The sequence below is a fragment of the Taudactylus pleione genome, unplaced genomic scaffold (assembly GCF_031769625.1).
Source record: "Taudactylus pleione unplaced genomic scaffold, aTauple2 ptg000117l, whole genome shotgun sequence".
NCBI classification, from domain to species: domain Eukaryota; kingdom Metazoa; phylum Chordata; class Amphibia; order Anura; family Myobatrachidae; genus Taudactylus; species Taudactylus pleione.
The window spans coordinates 4,221,339-4,244,254 of NW_028284519.1; the positions used below are offsets into that span (position 1 = coordinate 4,221,339).

The window sequence follows — 22,916 nt, forward strand, 5'->3', positions numbered from 1 at the left end:
CTGTCGATCAACATCGACAGCCGTCCCTTTTGTAGTAAGCCACGGAGCGAGTGCTTTTTGCGCCACGTGTGCGCACTGGGCCACCATCGACCCGCTTGAGAGCGCTATGCGCTTGTGAGCGGGTCTGAATCTACTAAAGGTCGATGTTGATCTTGTTGAAATCGATCTAAACCGATTAATACTGATGGGCTTTCTGACCGTAAAATTTGCATATTTATCATCCATGGGGTTACAACTTCAATTGAAGTTGAAACCCTACAGATGATAAATATGTGGATCTTGTAGTTCTAAAGCCCATCGATGTTGATCGATTTAGATCAATTTAAACCGATCAAGATTGAACTTAAGTAAATTACCCCATGGACTCCTTAAAAATTTTACTCAGACCTGGGGGTTTATGTAATAGATTCTGAGCTGCAGCCGCTGCGGGAACTCCTGCGAGTCTTCCCGTATTTTTAAAGCGGCAATCATCTTGCAAAACCAGCTTGATTTTGCCTTTAAAATGATTGCCGCTCTAAATCTTGGATTCCATGAATAGTTGGTACTTGTGTATTCAATATTAACTGCAGTCAATGCAGGAAGGGACTCGATTTCTAACACACATGAACATGGTCATCTCTGCTAAATTGTTCTGCGCCATTTGTAGCAATGGCCTGTGACAAGTGCTCGAAGTGTGTAGTTATATAACCGCCGAGGCATTTGGAGAAGGCAACAGCACTGCTTTCTCCATATGCCTGGCACCCACTGAAATTGTGTTACCAGCCGGTACCTGGCAGCTCTCTCCCTGCAGCGGGAGAACAGAGCTCACTCCTGAGATCCGCCTCCAGACTCCCGTAGTGGGTGTTGGAGGAGACGTCATGACGTCTCTCCCTCTCCCACAGTGCCGAGTGTGGAGCTGTCAGACGGCGGCGGGAGCAGGAGCGGGGCATCAGGTAAGTATGTTTGTGTGTCTGTCTGTGTGCCTTTATGTGTATGTAAGGGGCACTACTACTACTACAAGGGGCACTGCTACTACTAGTGTTCACTCTAGGTCTGGCAGTAGGCAGGGCGCCAGACCTAGAGATAGGGAACTTCTGTGTGCACCGAAGGCGCGCGTGAGGCCAAAGAGGGGGCGTGTCTTTATGACGTGTCCCCTCTTTGTCACTCCTGGGGGCGTGCCTGGGACTTACGGACATTCCAGGCAGCCCCCAAGAGCTGCGGTAATTGTGAATGGCATCCATTCACCGGCGGTGACCGCTGCACCGCTGTTTTGACCACCTGTGGGACACTGTGACCCACGGGTGGAGACAGAACCAGCAGGTTTTCTCAGCGGGGTGCCCTTCAGAAATAGGGCAGGGTACGGCGCCCTGCTGAAACAGCCTAGCGGGAATGCTATACTACTACAAGGGGCACTACTACTACTACTATGGGCACTACTACAAGGGGTACTATTACTACTACTACTGTGGACACTACTACAAGTGGCACTGTTGTGGGCAATATATATAGGGGGCACTACTATTGTGGGCAATGTATAGGGGCACCACTACAAGGGGCACTACTACTACTGTGGGCAATGTATAGGGGGGCACTACTAAAAGCGGCACTACTACTGTGGACAATGTATAGGGGCAGTACTACTATTGTGGGCAATACTACAAGGGGCACTACTACTATGGGCAATGTATAAAGGGCACTACTACTGTGGGCATTGCATAGGGGGCACTCCTACTGTGAGCATTGCATAAGGGGCACTAATACTGTGGACATTGTATAAGGGGCACAATTACTGTAGGCATTGCATAAGGGGCACTACTACTGTGGGCATTGTATAGGGGGCACTACTATTGTGTGACATAATGTGTATAAGGTGTGGTACACTATACTGATGAAAGTGACCATGCCCCCTTTTCCGGTGCGTGCACGACTTCGGCGTGCACATAAGTACAACCTTGGATTTTCCATACCCCCACCTCAAAAGTCCCACTTCGACCACTGTCTGTGACCATAATAAACTCTACTTATCATGTCACATTTACTGCAGGAAAAATAGGACAAGGCCTAATGACTGATATCTCCATACAGTGGACCTCATTCAGAGTCGGTCGCAAGCGCTGAGCACTCGCAACCGACTCGATGATTTGGTCCATCGCACGCGCAGCGGCCGCACTGCACGTGCGCAAGCCCTGGAGCGAGAGAGAAACTCTCTTGCTCCGGAGCTCACTACAAAAGGGCCGGCTGTCGATGTTGATCGACAGCTCGCCCCGTTTTGTAGACGGGGCGGGGGGTGGTTACACAAACGGAGGCGTTCCTGACGGAACGCTTGCCGTTTTGTGGGCGGCCGCACTGACATCAACAGTGATGTCAGTGGGGAGTTTCCTGCACAATCAGAGCAGGAAGCTCCCTGGGGCTTGCGGGTGCCGAAACCCAACCTTAGGGTCTCGTCGCAAACCCCGATGGTCGCGATGGTTTTGACCATCGCGACCATCAACCTGTTCGGTCGCTAAGCTGTGGGTGGTAACCCACAGCTTAGCTAGCGACCAGGAGGCATCACAAAAATAAAAGAAGCGCCCACCCTCATTCAGAGAGAGCGATCACTTCTTACAACCGCCTTTGAATGAGAGCCAGTATCTCTAATAGTTACATCAAGTGACATTGTTTTTCAGGCCTGCAGCATTGCATTCATATGTAAAATGATAAGGTCCTAACAAAAACATAAATCGTTTAGACACATTGGATCTATAAATGTAATTTCATATAGAAGTGGGTTTAACTGCACCACAGCATTCCTGCATTAAATTGACATGAATCTCGCAACACTGCTAGGTGGACTCTGACCTCTCCACTAAATAATTCTGCTGTGGTTTCCTGTTGAATCTATCCCGCTCCTCACATCATGACGCTGCAGGCAGTCCCTGTCCTCATTAACATAAGCACAGCAGTGGACAAGTAACGGTCTCTCGCAACATCAAATCAACATACTCATGTCCTGAAACACTCTATGCTGCTGTGAACATTCCAATGCACTGATTAGTTACAGGGAGTTGTATCTCTACCCACTTGAAAACATTGCACCCACAGATGAAGAAGAATAAAGAAATGCTTAAATCATAGTCCAATGCACCTTCATAAGTGGCCAAAAAGTGGGGAAAAAAAATAGTGGAAAAAGCAGACAGAAAAACACTTTAGATATACACTTCATTATATCACAGATCAAATATGATTCTGTATTCTGAATCCCTGTAACCAGTAATAGTCACAGAACAAACATACTGTAGTAGTTTATTTTGTGAGCTGACTTAGGACCTCATTCAGAGCCGCTCGCAAAATGCGAGCGCTCGCTCTGAATGAGGGCAGCCGCTTCTCTGTAAAGAGCCGGCCTCCTGGCCGTTTGCTAAGCTGTGGGTGACGAGACCCTTGTAGTAGGGTCTCGTCTATCGCAAGCCCCGGTGAGCTTTCGGCTCTAATAGAGCCGGAAGCTCACCACTGACATCATGAGTGATGTCAGTGGGGCCGCCCCCAAACGGCAGGTGTTCCTTCGGGAACGCCTTCGTTTGGCCAGCCACCCCGCCAACAAAACGGGGCGAGCTGTCGAACACCATCAACAGCCACCCCTTTTGTAGTGGGCTCCAAAGCGAGAGAATTTCTCTCTCGCTCCGGGGCTTGCGCACGCGCAGTGCGGCCGCTGCTCGTGCGCAGGGCCTCAACATCGACCCGCTTGTGAGCGCTCAGCGCTTGCGAGCGGGTCTGAATGAGACCCTTAGTTTTGTGGAACACAATTTTGCAAGATAGAATGTGAAAACTGGTATGGTCCCTAAGGTGCAAATTTGCCATAGATCTCTGGTAAGGAATAAGTAACAATCCTTCTTTAGTACTTTTTTTAATTTAATATTGTTGGTATTTATATTTTGTTCATTATTTAAATGAGAATTAGTTCAGTTCAGAACATATGTGGAGAAAAGTTTGAAAAAAAAACATAAAAAGCACCTAAATAACAGATAATATACAGTAACATATCTATAATATCCATTAAAGCAGACATTCTGCCAAAGTTTGAAAGACTATGAAATCTTATATTGACCAAATAGGGCAATCCAGGAAGAAATGGATCTCATGAAAGTGTTTAAGACACCATTTTGCATTTCTAGTCTAAGAGCTACACAGATATTCAAGGGGCTATTTATTAAACAGGCAAAGATGGCTTTTTTGATTCACCCCATCCATCAAAGGGTTAATCCTGGTGGTAGCACTGCTATAGTAGTATTTTGTCATTGGGAAGTAGCTTTAATATTTGTGATATAATTATATATATTTTTTTTTTTATTTTTTTTTAGTGGAAGTGAAAGCCCAAGTCTGGGATTGCAGTTCCACTGTGTACACTCTAACAGCAAGCTGGGTCACGCATGGGCATATGCCACGAGACTAGTCTGGCAAAGTGGCAAGTGGTAAGTTAAGCCTTACTGCTCTTGTATAGTATTGTTGAGGTAGCTGAGAATTGCTTTATTTTATTAATAAATGGCATTAATAAAAAAAAATGTATTGCTGCGATGAGCAGCAACATAATAACATCGTTATTGCCACTTTGCACTAACAGTGGGATATATAACAAACACTTTTCTAAATGATCTGAAACAGTAAATACTAGGGATGTGCAGGCTCGGATAGGTTGATGGATAGGAATGATGATGTTCGTCCATGTAAGATGACGTTTTGCCTCTTTCTGAGTTCCGTTTTTTTGGAGGGAAAAATCCGAACTCAACGTGCAAACTCAAAGCTATCCGAGCCTGCACATCCCTAGTAAATACACTGTGCAGCTACTCTTTTCAGGGGTGCCGAGAGGGGGGGGAGCGGATACAGATTACCCGGGCTTCCTGAGGGGCCCGGGTCCAGTGCGCCCCCCCCCCTCCCTCACAGCAGCCCAGCACACAGCATATGCTGAGCTGCAGTGGGAGACTGCTCGTGGCTGCAGACAACAACAGTCTCCTATGCCTGTGGGGGGGAGCGATCAAACTGATCGCGCCGCCCCTGGCTTTGAGCCGGGCTGAGGGGCCTCAGAGTGCCCCCCCCCCCCTTCCCTTGCGCTGCAAAAAAAAAAAAATTCTCGGGAAGGGGGAGTGGCCACGCCTCCCGCAATTAGGCCATGCCCCCTGTTACCCGGGCCCTCCGCGGCTCTTGGCGGGCCTGACTCTTTGTGCATATATTTGCAAACTAATTCCATGTTAATTTTAAGGGGGGTCGACCTGGGCACGGGCTTGTTGGAGGGGACCGGCAAGGGCCGGGGTCTGACATCGCCCCCCTCCCTCTTACTGGGCTGAAGTAGTCTCTTCTCCTTTGCCTGTGAGGGGAGTGATCACACTGATCGCACTCCTCCTGGAATTGCGCCAGGCTGAGGGGCTCACAGCGCCGCCCTCCTCAGCACTTCGCGGCACTGCAAATAGGATTTTCCTTTTTTAAGAGGGCGTGGCCCCTGCAAGGTGGTGCAATTAGACCACGCCCCCACAGTAATGGGGCCCTGGCTGTTTCTATATTGCCCTGGTTATTTCCATGGACTTGTTTTCTGTAATAGGGAAGAATTGGACTCCTATATCACTGGATGCAGCAGCTCAGCTCATCTGGTCCATCCCACAGCATCTGCCTGCTTACCAAAAGTAGCCCAGTGGGCATCGCATTCCACAATTACTAACACCTTATCCAGATACTTGTAAAACATACAATTGATCAATGGAAATAATTTAAATGATTTGATCTTCACAATTCCCATGATAAACAACTTATTGATCACTACCTATAATTATCGTGCTCACATTTACTCTTATCCTGTTTAATCTTAATCAGCGGCAGTGACTGCTCTTCTTCAGGAATAATAATGAGGGTGTAGTGAGCGACACCTACTGAAATTGTCTTTGTCTTTTTTAGTAGAAGTTTCTGATTAAAAACAATTCTCAGATTTTTTTTCTTCCTCATTTTGCCATGATAATAATTTCTAGAGGCAAAACACCTGGCCATTCAGCAGAAGTGATTAATTTGATGTGTTTAGGGTGCAGAGTTACAGCTCAGAAAGGATGATGGATTGCAAGTAACGCAGTGGCTGATGGGACATGGCCTATGAATGTGTTGCATATCATCAGCTCCTTTGATCACTGGCAGATAAGTTCACAGATAATCTTCACATCTGTCCAAATAATAATATGTCTGAGTGTAACTGCACCTTGAATAACCAAGCCATTGTTCACAACCCTCCAGTGGAAAAAAAAGATTCAGGAAAGTCCTTGTAATCAATTTAAGTGAGATAACTAAGTGTGCATGTCACTTGTCAAATGTAATTAAATATAGAGGGTCAGGAAACTACAAATGAGTAGTAATTGCCAGCCGAATGGATCATTTCTATCTAAAAATCCACTGAATAAAGATATCGCTTAGCATCTTCAAACCGCTAGCAGATAATTTACATTTATACAATGCATAACTTGATGTACTACAAAACAAATAAACAAAACTCACTAGTAGCTCCATTGCTATTGGCCCACAGAGGTCTGCACAGCAGAGAGGATTGATCAGTCAACTGATTGATCACATGACCTTTCTGCCTTAGTGCAAAACCAAAGCAAACTCTTCTCCAAGCTCTACTATTTCCTGTAATGACAGATTTAGTGAGTTTGTGCTGCCTTTTCTGTCATCACAATATCAACTTCCACAACTGGCCTACTTGTTTATTTCTGGAAAGCATCAAAGGTTTATTCATCTTGGAGATAAGAGTTTGATATGTTCTGAAAAAAAAAGTAACCAGTTCCTCGACCATTTCCCAAACTCCGTATGGAACTCCACAGTGAGAAAATACAAAACATGATCCGAACAAACGTCTAAAAGTAAAATGGTGACATGTGAATATGTGTAGAATGTTTATATTTGTAAGACACAAGCATGTCCGCATGTAAATACTTTTTTCTGTTTGTTAGTTGTTGTATTTTTCTTTAGTAAAAACTAAATCTAGCACAAAAGAATAGTAACAGTGTAAACATTCTAAAACCGTAAATTATATTTTAAATTACAAGGAGACCATAGACCATGTAAACCTGACACATATCACATCTACATAAAAGATACTCCTGCATTTTATTAGAACCCAAGTTTTAAGGCAACCAAATGATGGGGCTGCTTCTGAGTATGGAGCAAAGCAAAAATAAAGAGCAAGTACTGTAACTATCACCTTGGCAAAACTGTGTTGCACTGCAGGTGAGATTTAGATTTGAGAGGGGTATGTCCAAACTCAATTCTAAACTACATTGTAAAAATAAAGTGGTACAGCATTTCTATGCTACATACAAAAGCAGCTAGTATTTACCAGTGGCGTAAGCTCATGCCAGGTGCCCGGAGGCAAGTTATAATTTTGTGCCTCACCCAAAAAAAAGGAAAATAAATATGTTGCATATCTATCTATCTATCTATCTATCTATCTATCTATCTATCTATCTATCTATCTATCTCTCTCTCTCTCTCTCTCTCTCTCTCTCTCTATCTATCTATCTATCTATCTATCCCGGGAAAAAGTGCCATGTATTGGGCGGCTGTGACGGTACACTCCAGGTACATATTTACAGCCATAAGTGGGGTGAATATATTGTGGGCAATGGAGGAGGTGCCCCTTCAGTGCTGGTGCCTGGCAGCAGGCGCCTCCTTTGTCTCCCATACTTCTGCCCTGGTATTTATCCTGCATGCACCCACATAGCCACGACACCCACACTGCATGCACACTCCACAAGGGGTTTCCTGCGCCACAATTACTTTACATCCACGGGACAAAGATCGTAACATTGAATTTTAAAGGCGCACAATTCAGAAATGGCGCAAAATAGTTAAATAAACAGAGCAATATAGGGGGGGAGTACTGTGCCGTACTTTGATAGCTACACTCTCACACTTGGTTCCTGAAAACCAAAATCAAATCAAACGGATACCCGCCAACATATCATTTAATTGTACTTTCAAAATAATCTGTATATTCAGTGTATTGTTTCCAGACAATAGAGGAAGAGTTAAAGCAAAAAAAAAAAAAAAAAAAAAACATAAACAGTCTATTTATCCTTCGGATGGCCAGAACATAAAATGAGGCATGGAATGAATACATACTTTCAAAAATTAATTAATAAAGTCTTTTACACACCCTTTTCTCTGTGAAAAGTATCACATGAGGAAGATTGGAATTAGAACTAACCCACGCCTATTATGGACACACAAGGCCCTGCAATGTTATTATCCTCAAGGGGTGTTGTATCAGAGTTCTTTGGATCCGTGAAAGGGTTGATTTGTGAAGAATGGTTGCTGGAATATCCTTGCACAAGGGTTAATAGAGGACAAATCCTTATTTTGGATATATGGGAGTACTAGGTCTTGCTCTGAAAATACATATAAGTAACTTGGTAGAACAAAGATCTTTCAACAATAAAGGGAATTCTGTCTGAAAGAGCCTGTGAGCCTGTACCTTCTCTACCCTTTTGGAACCTAGAACAGTTTTATCAGTACTTCTCCTCGCTGCTCATTACCTGTTACTGCGCTGGCAATAAAGAACAGTTCTGTTCACTATTGATATGTGTTCAAAGATCGCTCTGCTATTTGTGATTCATAACATCAAAAGATACAGTATCATAATAGGAAGGATAGCACATTTTTACTGTAGCACATAAAACAGCTTCCACGAATTTAGTGGAGAATGACTTCCTGTTCGGGTGGAGATGTACAGGCGTGTTCTTCCACAGGGACACGCCGACCCCATGGGGATTGCTACAGCTAGCATTGCCAAGGTCACTCCACCATGTTTTGTGCGTCATTTACATATTTTATATGAGTAATGATAGCTGGGACATAACAGTGAGGTGTGAAAAATGTTTCACATTCTGACAGAAAAACTTAACCTTATTATTATTACTAATATTTATATTATCATCATTGATTTGCATTTATTACTATATATAAAATATACAAATAAAATACATATCTAGATAAATGCACACACAAGGCAAACATATGTTCATATGTGAACATGTAGGAGTGATATTAAAATGTACAATATATTGGTAGTCACAAACAGTACAGCTTTTAGGGGAAGAAAAATAGCAGAGTCTAGAGACAGAAATTTCAAATCAAGGGTTGCTTGATAAATACAGAACTGTGTTGCCAGAGAAGTCAGATCAGCAGACCATTGCTTAGCTTTTAAAATGTTTTGCCAGTTTGGCTGCTATAGAGGGCGACATTAGTCTCTAATGGCATTCTGTCTATGGTGTGATGGTAGTGCCAAATTCAAAGTGACTACTCGCCACTGACCCAATGACTACGTCAGCCTTCTGTCTACAATATGGGCTGGGACAATAAAGATATCTCATAATAGATATAGGGGACTATTTACTAAGCCTTAGATAGAGATAAAGTGAACAGAGATAAGGTACCAGCCAATCAGCTCCTAATTGCCATGTCACAGGCTGTGTTTGAAAAATGGCTGTTAGAAGCTGGTTGGTTGGTACCTTATCTCCATCGACTTTATCTCCATCCAAGGCTTATGATGGGTACACACTATAAAAATATCTGCAGATGATGGTCGTTCATACACACTGAACGGCCATCATCTGTGTCTGGCCGCGGATCCTGGTGGGCGGGGGGGTGAGTTGGGGGCATTTCCCGTCCCCCTCCCTGCGGCTGCCGCTTTGTGTGCACAGGCGGTCTGCAGACCGCCCATACATACTTGCCGATGGACAGATATGTCTGCAGACATATCTGTCCATCACCTGTGCAGCACAGCCAATGTGATATGTTCAGACATATCGCGGGTACACACTGGCCAACACGCAACAGATATATTGGCCGATCAATTGATTCGCCAATATATCTGTCAGTGTGTACCCAGCTTAAGTAAATAGACCCCATAATATCTGATGCTAGTGAGTTTCTTCCTCCATCCATGGTGATAATGTCTATTCACAATGACCAAGTCTATAATCCCTTATTCACTAATACTACATTTTGTAGCATCTGGCAAGCTGTCAAGAGAGTGTTTTAGTATTTAAGTTTACTTGCTTAATCCAAACAATGTGGAAACCTGAAAACCACCCACTCATTGCCAGAATGGATTGTATGAATAAGACATAGATATTCCGCCCACCATTTTTATTCATGTATTTATGATTTAAACTCATCTTTTTTCTTCCACCTTCTTTCCCACTCTTGCTTCCTGCCCTCAGCTCCCCTGTGTCATCCATTTGTCTCCCCCTCCTTTTAGTATGTAAGCTTCTATGAGCAGGGCCCTCCTCCCTCCTGTCTCATCTACGTGCACTTCTGCTCGCCAGCTACACTCTTCACTTTCTCCGTGGGCTCTCCACCCCCTCATCATCTTTGGTCCGCCCCTCCTTCAGTGGCTTTAAACTTGTTCACTGTGCCCAAATCTATGACCTATGTGTACAGGTATAAGCTTGTACCTAATATTTATCCTCCCCCTTCCCTTGCACCAGTGACTGTGTCGAGTGACGTAGTGCTGTCTATTATTTGTGTACTGTATTGTTCTGTTTACTGTATTGTACTGTCTTGTTGTTACCCCTCTATACAATGCTGCATACCATTTGTGGTGCCCTATACATAAAGTGTATTAATAATAATGATAATAATGTGCATGGACAATCAGCTCACATCTATTCTGCAGCTAAGAAAATAGTCTTAGCTTCCTCCCAGTCATTTTTTTTCAAGCATTTACAGCTGAGTGTCCAGTCTGTAAGGTCATCACCTCATCTATCTGAGTACACCCTACAGTAGGTTACCTTAGGACTCGAGAAATGCAGCAGGCCTTACCCAGACTGTACAGCAGCAATTGTCACAAGTTGAATGTGCCCTATTGAAAACAGTTGAAGCATTGTTTGCTTATGTTTCCTGGCTTTTGTGACAAATCATTAAATGCTTGTTACTACCAATACTTAATTTGTTTTTATTAATTGATATATTTTGTAGGAAGTTACATAATTAAAATGTAACATTTATCCTGCTTGTCATCACTTATTGTTATATGCAATTTTAAGTAAATTTGTGCAAAAATAGCATTTAAAAATGTTATATGTTTGTGTAAATGCGCTGCTGTAGCCAATATTCCAGGACTGCCCTGAATCGAACAACTATTGTATGTGTAAGCGTAAAATAACGTAAGAAATAAAAATGTGCTTGGTGGTGCATGTATAAAGTTAGTAATAACCACCGAGATATAAGGCCTGCAGACAGCACAGACCTGTTCAATGTTTACATGTTAATGATACATCTTTCAATAATGTTGTGAAGGATAGGAAAGCTCCCCTTTGGCTGTTGGAACCTCCTGCAGTTAGAGGAGCTCTGAGTGGCATCCAAAAGGTTTTAAATAAGCAAGATGTGGCAAGAATAGATGTTTTCATTACATATGCTACATGTCAAGAATTAGGCTACTTAACTTAGTGTACCATATGCAGATGTCATTAAAGGTCGATGTTACATTACACTCTCTTCGTACACAAAACAAGAGTTCCATATGGTCCACTAGAATGGGACAGCCTGTTTTTTTTTCATCTTCCCACGGCTGCTCCTATTGTCCGTCACTCTTAGTCTTGAAGAGGAGGGGGTGTTAAGGGTTGCCCCTGTGCTTTTGTGCGTCACTCTAATTTGGGTCAAGCCAGCTCTCTTAGCCCCCACCCCCTTTCCTGTGATTCTCCCCAGCAAAGCCTATGTCAGCCTATTGGAACGTGAAATACTTACTGATGATCAGCTCTGCATTACAATCCTTTTCAGAAACAGTGTGACTGGCAAGAAAGGATGTTTGTGATTTTGAATGAGGGAGAACTCTTTCAAATCCATATAAATCAAGAGGCCCGTTTTCTGGCTGAAAGTGGCCTCTCTAGAAGAGTCACAAGATGTCCTGACATGTCCCCACCGTAGCATTTTGACCTTACATAAGTTTTTGATTGTAAATAAGACAGCCCTACCATTACCTCATTCATTAGATCATGTAGGGTTTATTTCTATGATCTTTACATGATATATATATGCACTTTTGAATATTTTTAATTTTAGCAAAATATTTCTGTTTGTGTAGAAGAAAATTTGCGTTATATACATGCTGTTATTTACTTTGCTGGTCATGTGCTGAATTAATTCATGCAAGCAGAAAAGAAGTCATTCCTTTTTTATTTTAAACAATAGGATTGTCCATGTTTCTAAAGTGATCCATTTTATGTTGGACTTCATGCATTGCATACTGATTTGTAATAAAGGTTATGTGAAAAATTGTCCCAGTAATGTTACTTTTCAACAAAAGGTCTAAACATCATATTCATCAGAGAAATTCATGGCAGAGAAAGGAAACAGCAGGGGCACAGCTAGAGAGAAGGTAGACTCTTAGGCATTGCTGGGGCCAGTGCCTCACTACACTAAGCTGATGGACTGAGGAGAGAAGTGCAGCTAAGCTTACTGAGCCTGCCAGGGAGCACAGGAATTGCTGGGAGAGTGAGTGCTGTAGAGAGGAGTCCTGCATGAAGAGGCAAATACAGAGAGGGTAAAGAAATTGCAGTGACATTATGTTGATAAAGGTGTTAACTCCTTAGTGAGAGCTGCAAATCATGCAGACAAAGGCCCATATTCAATTTGGAGCGAAAAGCCGGAATCGGCAAAAAAGTTTAGCCGATGACATAATTTCGCCAGGTGGAAAAGTATCGCCGTATTCAATTTGAAAGACTTTCTGCCTATGCGGAAAGCCAATGCAATGTAATAGGCGAAAAAGTTTCGCCTATGAATAGCAGGTGGATAAAAGTGCAGAATTGGGGGTTTGGGGTGTAACATTGCGGGAACCCCCATGCAGCCTTCAGACAGTCCCCCAAAGGTAAACTGCGGCAACATTTAAAAAAAAAAAAAAACTTAAGAACATCCTATAAAATCACTTTAAATTTGGGGGCGAAAAAACATAATGTTGGGGGACAAAGTTAAAAACTAGTGAGCCAGACTCCAGGGGGGTCCCCAAGTATGCTCCAGATGTTTTTATTATTGCAGGTGTTTGCGGCAGGTGGATTTTTCACGATATTTTAAACTTAACTTTACCAACTTTTAAATATGCTGGCCCCCATTTTCAAGTACCCCAATAAGGGATAAGTTATTTTCAGCAAAAAAACCCACCTGAATACTATTCTTCACCACTTATACAAAAACGCTATTTAGCAGCTATTGCGCCCATTTAAAAACACCAAATACCTTCAGCAAGCCAAATTGGGGGGGTACCATAGGTAACCCCCATGTCAGAGCATCTTTTGGGGGGTGTCAGGCTGATTTCCCCAAATCTGACATGACTTGGCTCTTGTTTAAGTTTCGCCGGGTCCCGGTTTTGCGTACTTTCAAATTGAACACGGTGATACGCGGGCACGCGCGCGATACTTTTCCACCTGCAAAACAGGCGAAGTAGGCGGAAAGTCTGGGAGGCGTAAAAATATCACAGGTCCGCTCAAATTGAATACGGCTCAAAGCTGCATGTTTGACAGAGAGAGATGCTGACTTTACAAAGAGTTGCCAATGCAACAGGTAGAGCCGTCAGGTAACTAGAAAAAGGAGAAACAAAGTACTCTCTTTGTTTTGGGGCACAATTTCTACCCCAATGGTAGTTAAAAAATAACCTTTATTGAATTATTATTAAAAATACATTATATGGTATAGACTGATTCAGAACACAACAAATAACATTTAACATATATTTAGTATCAAAATGATATAAGTGGCCCTATATAGGCCATAAGAATGAGTAGTGCCCATGGTCAGCTAAATCTTGAGCTGTTAGCACAGGGCCATCCATAATGGTTGTGATAATAAAGTAACAAGGTGAAATATATAGGAATAATATTCATAGATTTACGGGGATGCGATTCCCTAACATATGCATGGACAAATTCCAACCGCTGCAACAAAGAGCTACTTTTTAAATGAAAGCAGCCGTATGACAGAGCAAATACCTCAATTAGTAATATTATAGCTGTACAGTATGATTATTGGTTATGTCGGTAACAGTAGATAAATAAGAAATAGTGTATCACACACGTAGGCGAGACTGTTATAATATCAATATCAATAATATACAATGAATAAGGTGACAATAATAGTGGGTTAAAATATCGCACAGGAATGATTGTGACAATAACAGTCCTCGCAAGTCACAATATACTGTACATGTATCAATCACTACTTGTGTTTATCAAATTCAAAGTACTCCCAACATAACAGTTAATGCAAAGTAGCAGGAAATAGAAAATAATAATATAGGTTTGCTCAGTACTGTGATGAAAACAAAATTTTTTCTATGAATATTATTCCTATTACATTTACAAGTGATTAAAAAATGTGAGTTTAGCACTAAACACATTTTTTACAAATTCGCAACCTATTACATTTGGACCACAATGCGCTATAAGGACAAAGAAACAACATAAGTTTTTCAAATACGTTGCTCAGGTCTCTATAACCATTCTCTCAACCTTAACACAAATATCGCTTCATGACAGAAAATGGATATTTTAGACTTTGGCCAGTATTCAATTAGAAGCAAAAGGCCGAGATCCGCGATAAAGAATCGCCGATTGCGACTTTTTGTCAGGCGGAAACTTATCTCCGTATTCAATTCCATCCACATTTCGCGTACGCGGAAACGCAATGAAATGTAATAGGCGAAAAAGATTCGCCTCTGAATAGCAGGAGAAAAAAAGTGCAACATTTTTATTTAGGTGTGCAAAGGTGGGGAAACCACTCAGAACCCTTGGAACGGCCCCCCAAGGATAACTGCGTCAAAAAATCCCTAAAAAAATAATAAGGAACACCCCTAAAATTAGTTTGAATTTGGAGATGAAAAAGTACAAAGTGGGGCTACAAACATAAAAAAGTAGCGAAATAGACATTTTGGGGGTCTGCAAGTATGGGTGAGGTGCTTTTTGATTGCAGGTGTTTGCTGAAGGTGCGTTTTTTGTGTTTTCTATAACTTCACTTTAGCGACTTTTAAACCATGTTAGCACCCATTTTCAAGTACCCCAAATTTGACAGGACTACTTATTATCTCAAAAAAAACCTGCTATTCTTCACCACTTGTGCAAAGACGCTAATTAGAGTCAATTCTACCAACTTAAGTACCCCAAACAGTTTAATTAGGGCTAATTGGGCACTACTACATTGATCCCCAATGTCTCTGCATCTTTTTGGGGTGTTCAGGCTGATTTCCTTGAATCTGACACCACTTTTCACGTGTTTCTGTCATCGCGTCTTTTGGAATTGAATAGGGCGAATCGCGGGTATGCACACGATTAGTTTCCGCTGCTAAAATACGTGATGTAGGTGAAAAGTCCGGCAGGCAAAACTTTACTGTGTATGCGAAACTAATTGAATACGGCCCTATATGTAATATATACAATTTCCTAAACTTCTGAAGGAGATAAGAAAAGCACTCGACCAACCCTTTTCCCTTTCAGAACTAGAGGAATCTATATAAATGTTTCTCCATATGTTACAAGTTTAAATTAGGACAGGTATTGCATAGCTTACTACAAATCTGGTGAATAAAGATTAGTTGCCTTTCTCTTGCTAACCTTTACTGAAGTATCTGACTAAACCTTATTTTCTAAGCAATCACTAGAAGCTCATATTTTAAATATCCCAACAAAAGGTAAGTATCCCTCCCTGTGCTACTTAACCAGTTTCAGACCCCATCTCTTCTCCTCTCTGCAGATGCTGTGAAAGAGTTCAAGAAAATGAACTACCAGTATATGGAGCGGGTGCTAGAGTACATGGGCAGGGGCGTCAAGACAGGGTGGGCAGGTACTAATTACTTGGGCCTCGTGCCAGTTGGAGGTGCTTGGGTCAGACAACATTCCCAATGCTCTGCTCACTACCACTGGTCGTGCCTGTATAGCATCACAGACATGGCGGCACATCAGGCAGTGAGAAAGCGGAGACTGCTGCAGTAGTCTCCTCTCATTTCCCGGTAGTGGGCAGAGAGAAGTAGTATTACAGGTGGGGGCGATCGCACTGATTGCCCTCCCTTTACTGGAGACACCCCATTGTGCTGAACATTGCAGTTTCTCATGTTTTTTGGGGGGTGAAGGGGGTGGTCACCTCCTGGATTGGCCACGCCACTTAGTACCCAGGCCCATCAGAGCTTCTTGCACCTTTACGATACTCTACCGTGTTTCCCCGATAATAAGACACTGTCTTATTTTTTTTTTTGGTCCAAAAACCACCATAGGGCTTATTTTCGGGGTAGGGCTTATTTTAATTTGGATATTTAATTTAATGTTGAATGCAGCCTGTGCTCTCCCTCCCTCCTGTTGTTGATTGCAGCCTCTGCCTCTCTCTCTCCCCCCTATTGTTGAATAGTCTGTGCCTCTCCAGCCCGAACCCACACCCACCCCACCCCACCACGGTGTTGATTGCAGCCATTTCCCACTTACCTTTTTACAATAAGAAGAATCTGGAGGCGGCTTCTTCATCCATGATCCGCGGCTCCTCTGTAGTCCACTTTCAGAGGCGCGCCGTGACGTCATGACGTCACGTGCGCTGACTCCAGCAGACTGACTACAGTACCCATAAGCTGGTGGAGGAGCGGCCGGGTAGCCTCCTCCAGCTCTTTCATTTACCATAGTACCATACGGTACTACATGTGGGGGGCGGAGCTGGCTATTGTAGTGCAGGGACCTGCAAAAATTAGATTTTAATAGGTCTTACTTTCGGGGTAGGGCTTATTTTGGGCCATCCATCAAAACTAAGGATAGGTCTTATTTTCGGGGTAGGTCTAATTATCGGGGAAACACGTTACTTATAAAAGGTACCCATCAGGGTTAATGCAACCCATTTCTAACGGCACATGCTGAGGAAGTTCATAGGCCCTCTCATATTTGTCCTGTGTATGGGGGCGTTGGCTCTTCACTGTAATCTGGACGTCCCGGTAAGAGGAAAGGAATTTAAACTGACAGTAGGGTGAATTGTCCAGTGAATGAACAGTTAACAAAATTCTCTTGTTTAAGATGATGGTGTATGTAGCAGATACTGTACAACATAAATTAAATTTTGAGATATGTACCATCATCATTACTGTATATCATTACTATATATACTTTTTTGAAGAATTTGTGGTCTAAAGATTGTAGTAATAGTTAAAATTTTACAACCAAAACAGAAGAGGTGCAGAAATTACCAGTGAATGAACGCACAAAGCCAGCAAATGAATATGAAAGACCAGTGAATGAACACTGTAACTTACAGTACTTTAATAAAACAAAGGCAACGGGTCAACTTACTTTGATGGTATATTAAATCAAAGTACAAGATAATACAAGTAGATTAATAATAATTGAAGAAAAATATATTTTGATGTTTAAATGCTATTAAGTATAATTTTTGTCTATATTTAAGTATTTCTGAAACACTGTATACGCCATATCCTCTTGAACCAGTTATACTGCAATTATACTAGCAATTATTATTTCCTTCACCATGTTACTGTCGTACCATATTTGGTCCTCTTTCTCAGGAAATTAAAGTTCTTGTCTGAATTCTCAGGGGGAATTCAATTGCTTTTGTGACAGGACAATATTCAATTTGTTTCAGTTTTTCGCGCAAGTCGCTCCTAAGTAGATCGGTCTTAGCAGTGGAACCGCTAAAAAACAAAACACTAAACTGCTCTAAAGTCCTGCTTATTGCACCCAAATGATGGGTGTGGTAAAAAAGATAGACAGTTAAAAAGGTCGACACACTAAAGGCAGATATTGAAGAAGGTCAACAGGTACAAATGGTCAACAGGTTCAAAAGGTTGACAAAAAAAATGTTTCGATACACAAATGGTCGACACATGTTTTCTAAACCTAATCTTCTCCCTAACCCTGCCCTTGGTGCCTAACCTCCCAATTGGACCTCTCTGTTGAGAATAGTCCTACATTTTATAATAGGCTCAGACCGTGTGCAAAGGTGAATCCCCATATATTTTCAGTAACGATAGTTTACAGTCATACTTCACTGATTATGCCCAAACTCGTCTGATCTTGGAAGCGATCCAGTGGTAGGCCTGGTTAGTACTAATGTGGGAGACCACTTAAGAATACCAGGTTCTGTAAACATATATTGTACTGTTTAATGGGGATCATAGGACTGCATACTGTGTAGCCTATATACCAATCTCTATGGTATCTGTTGCTAAAATAAGCACATCCAATATAATTTATATTTTGGTGTGTGGGATACTTAGCAGAATTGTCTACTATATTTCGCCATTATATGTATGTACCTTTCATGAGTTTTATACAATAAATAAAAGTTATGTTTTACTTTATTTATAAGAATTCATATATAAGTGTGCCCCAAGAATAGCCTTACTTTTTCTCGTTGGTTAACAACAGTAAAGTATTAATATTATGTGAGATGGGTGCAGGTGCGTTGGTGTGGGTGTTGTCTTTACACACTCTCACCTTCAAGCCATTGAGATGTTCAGACAGTCTTGGAATGCCTTATATCTTCTCTCTCTGGAAAAAGTAAAATGTTAGAACTGGAAAATCGCACAATGTAAGACATTGATAACACAGAAGACAAGAAGAGGACATCTCGGTAGTTTGATACTGACACAATGGCCTCAGACATCACTCATATGTGCTCGCACACAAAGGTGAAACCATGTCTCTACTGCCTACCTGACAACCGATCAGCTACTGGTGATGGTCACAGTCTGTCCTAGCACCCATGTGCATCTGAGAGATTTCACCTATAATGGGAAGATGTATAAGGGTACATACACAACGGTCTGCCCTAGCACCCATGTCCATCAGACAGATCCATCTACAATGACAAACATGCACATAGAGGATACTCACCAGTACACTACTTGTCACCTTGATCAAGGATTCCTCTGCAAATCGGCATCTAAATGAGGAAGACAGACCACTCACACATATGAACTAACTCTTCCCTCGACAGTGTCATGCACGGAAACTGACTATCTACAATACACAGGCACTCAACAACTAACTAGCCTGGTGTGCAGTATAAACACTATGAGACTGTGGCCCTAATTCAGAGCCGGACGCTCTGACAGAGCGCTCGCTCTGAATCAGGGCAGTCCCTCTGAATTTAAGAGTGGCCTCCTGGCCACTCGCATAGCTGTGGGTGGCCACCCACAGATATAGCGACCGGCCAAAATGATGGTCGCGATGGTCAAGACCATCACGACCATCGGGCTTGTGACGAGACCCTTGTGGTAGGGTCTCACTGCCGCAAGCCCTAGAGTGCTTTTGGCTCTATCAGAGCCAAAAGCACTCCCACTGACATCATTAGTGATGTCAGTGGGGCCGGCACCAGACGGTAGGCGTTCCCATGGGAACAGCCTGCCCCCTTTGGTGCGAGACCCATAATGACGGCTTGGCCGTCGTTATTCGGGTCTCGCGCATGCGCACGACGGAGCCGCCTCCATTGTGCGCATGCGCACTTGGGCAACATCGACCCACTTGTGAGCGCTCAGCGCTCGCGAGCGGGTCTGAATCAGGCCCTGTGTGTGTACATAACAAGTTGCCAACTACTGCAAATTACAAAATAAAGACACTAGCAAAGGTAAAAAAGGATCACAATAACCAATAGGATTTCCACTAAAAACCTTTAATGAAGTCCTGACCCAAAGCAACCTATTGTCGGGTGACAGGTAGTGGTGCTGTATTTAATTCCCTATAGATGGCAGAAGGCGCACACACACACTATGGTCCCTCTCGTCATCTGTGGCACTATGCATCCACTGCACAGATGCTAGTGACCTGATGAGTTGGGATAGGCTGGACGGCATATTTATAACAGGGACTAGTACCCAATATATAGATCCTAGTCTTATGACCTACTCAGGGGCTCTCCAATATTAGATGCCTAGGGTGTTGTGTTGTGATTCTGTCTCATGCCAAAATTAATAATGTCCAAGTTCCTTCTGGATCCTCTACTTGACCAATACCATGTCTTCTGTTGATACCGGAGTGTCTTAATCCCGGCATCTTCACAGGGACAGATCTTCTGTCAAGCGCTTCCTTGTAGTGTTGAGACTTCCGTATTAAGTGTCTGTTGCCATGGCATCTTCTCCACTGTCATCTCTCTTCTTTCCGGTGGCTTCTCCTTTCTCCTGTTTTGCATCCTCTTTGTATCTTTGGGAGCTTTTCTCCATGCCCTCTCCACCAATAAACCAACTTGCCACCGCTCGTGGTGAACTAAAAACCCTAAACTAGGGAGCGGGGCCAAGACTTGGTGAGCCATGATTGGCTCACAACGACTTACTATGATTGCAAAAAATATGGTAGTTGCTCAATCAGCTTAATGATATACTACAGGTGCTTGTAAAGTGCGGGGTTTACACTGAACACAGAAATTTGTACAGCAATTTGTAATTATATGACCCAGAGTGGGTGCTACTATTATGTAGCAATAATTATTTTGGGGTGAGCATTTGGGAGTGGGGCCCCCGGGGTTGTTCTGGCTGGACCTTTCTCATGGCATCACCACTTAATTCACATAGAATATTTTTTCACTTCTCTATTCGTTTGTATATTATTTATGTCATTTTAATTCTTTTACATTTCATTAACACTTATTGATTTATCTTTACACATCTATCCTTTACACTTCACTATCACCTTTTTTCCCCTTTTCGTGTGATGCCCTGGGGATGGTCCTTGGCTGGAATTTTTTGGGGTGCCTTGCTTCTCCGACGTGAACCCCTTAATGTTAGGGACGCTGGTATAGAGGAGCCTTGACGTTGGCCCAGCGCTTATTCATATATTTGCAAATGTATGTAAACCAATACCTCTGAATTTCTATTATCATGTAGGATTCAAGTATTTTTGATTTATCTGCAGTGTGCTGGGGGGCAATTTTCTTTTTTCTGTGACTTGCTATGATTGTCTAGCCAGCCACAAGCTGTTATTGCCTCTCAGGTGGTGCCAAATACAAAATACTGCCATTTTATCGGCTGAGCTTCAAACTGTATAGAGTCAGGCTCACCACTGCTGGGAAAAAGCTCAGATTTGCCAGCACTGGATCAGATGGCATCGCTCATTCTCTTCTCCTACAATGAGTCCTCTTCGTCTAATGCCAGCTTCAGGGGTAAGCTCTTACCTGCCTCCACACCATCCTCTCAGGGCTTGCTAGGGTTCGATACTGTCCGCACCAGGGGTGCTGCTCCTGGGTACCCCTCTACAATAGCATGCCTTACACAGTTGGTACACATGCTTACAATTATATTACACATTAATACAAATGTGCTATTTATTTTTGCTGTCAACAGAAGCAACTATATTTTAAATCCAGCATATTAGGGATGTGCAAAATGGCAAATTATTATTTTTTTGGATGAAAAATGCATTACTCAAGCACAGATAGCATATGCCTAAAATAGTAATAATAAAAAGGATAATAATCAATAATAAAAAGTCACATTTCCCTATGTAAAACATACATTAATGCATTTTTAACAGCAGCCAGTACATCACTAACTGTTACACTACCCACCATCTAAATATTACTTGCTTGTATATTCAGACAGGGACAAAAATTAAAATCATCAACACAGATAACAACAAAACAACAGCTTAGCACTACATTTGTAAAGTACAATCAATCTTCCAATTCATTAAAAGTTTAGTAAAATCTGTACGTTGTTCATATTCTCACTACCCGTATAAAGTCTTGAACCCCGTTCATTGTGCCTTGGCATAAGCAATGTTTTCTTTTAGGGAGAGTGACAGGCGGAGAGATCTGACTGCTGCCTTTGCGCTATCCCTCATGAAAATGCATGTACCACCTCAGTAATTCTAACATCTCCCTCCCATGGTAATGTCAGCCTCTCATTACTGCCAGATTCTGACATTTTTGACACTCTGCTGCAATGAGGCACATTAGGGGGTCCTTAGATAATTTCCAGACGCAAGATTGTACTATCAGAGACCCTTCCTGTGTCAAACCATGACAGCAAAAGTTTCCTGTGCACAAATGTTTATGGATCTTTACTTGCCATGTTTTCAACACAATTGTTCTTGTTCAGTTTCCTAACAAAGTGAGTGATAGAAACACGAGTCGGACATTTAAGCAGAGGTGTCCCATGCCAGTCGAAATGGGCACTTGGTGTACTTTGGAATGTCCTGTCATCTTTATAAGCAAGTTACAAAATAGGTTCTCAATAGATTACAATGGTAATACTACGATGCATGAAAAGGATAGCTGACACGTGTCATTTGTACATTATTATATTTATAGAAAAATGTATATAATCCACCATAAATGTTGTATACTTCACATTTTTATTTCTTAAAGCAGGATATCACAAAAAAAGTCTTAAGAGGCAATGTATTGATATGGCAATATTAAGCAAACTTTTTTATGGGCAAATATTAATTGTACAGTATCTCTCAAGACTAATGATGGGAGATATTATATAGAGCACTTATTCTTTTATACACATATGTAGTAAGAAACAGCATAATAAAAATCCAGGAAAAGATACAAACAATCTGCTAACAATAAAACAAGCATAATATCTACTGCTTCCATCTACCCTCCAGAACATACATGTGTCTTGCACATCAACTCTATCATTTATAGGATCACTCCTACATATGAATTAATAAACACAAGAACAAAGAACTTTCTGTGACATGTGATTAAAATTGATGTTCATGATGCAAGAAACTAGTCTTATTTTTGGAAAAAATCCCAAAAGCTTCCATATTTATCCACCAATGGTATTTTTTACATGAATAATATTGTTAGCAGACTTTGTTAGTGCAAATGCCTTTGTTGCTTTACTACTATACCTTAAGTATAACAGGAATGTAATACTGTAACAGCATTATACAGACGTATCCTCTTGCATCTTTGCCAATCGCGCTACAAATGTGCACATGCATAGC

The 22,916-nt window shown here is 42.1% G+C and overlaps 1 pseudogene; it reads left to right on the forward strand.

Annotated features, from left to right (window-relative positions):
- The first annotated feature begins 17,988 nt into the window (after window positions 1-17,988).
- On the forward strand, window positions 17,989-18,107 carry LOC148524265 (5S ribosomal RNA; annotated as a pseudogene).
- The last annotated feature ends 4,809 nt before the right edge of the window (window positions 18,108-22,916 follow it).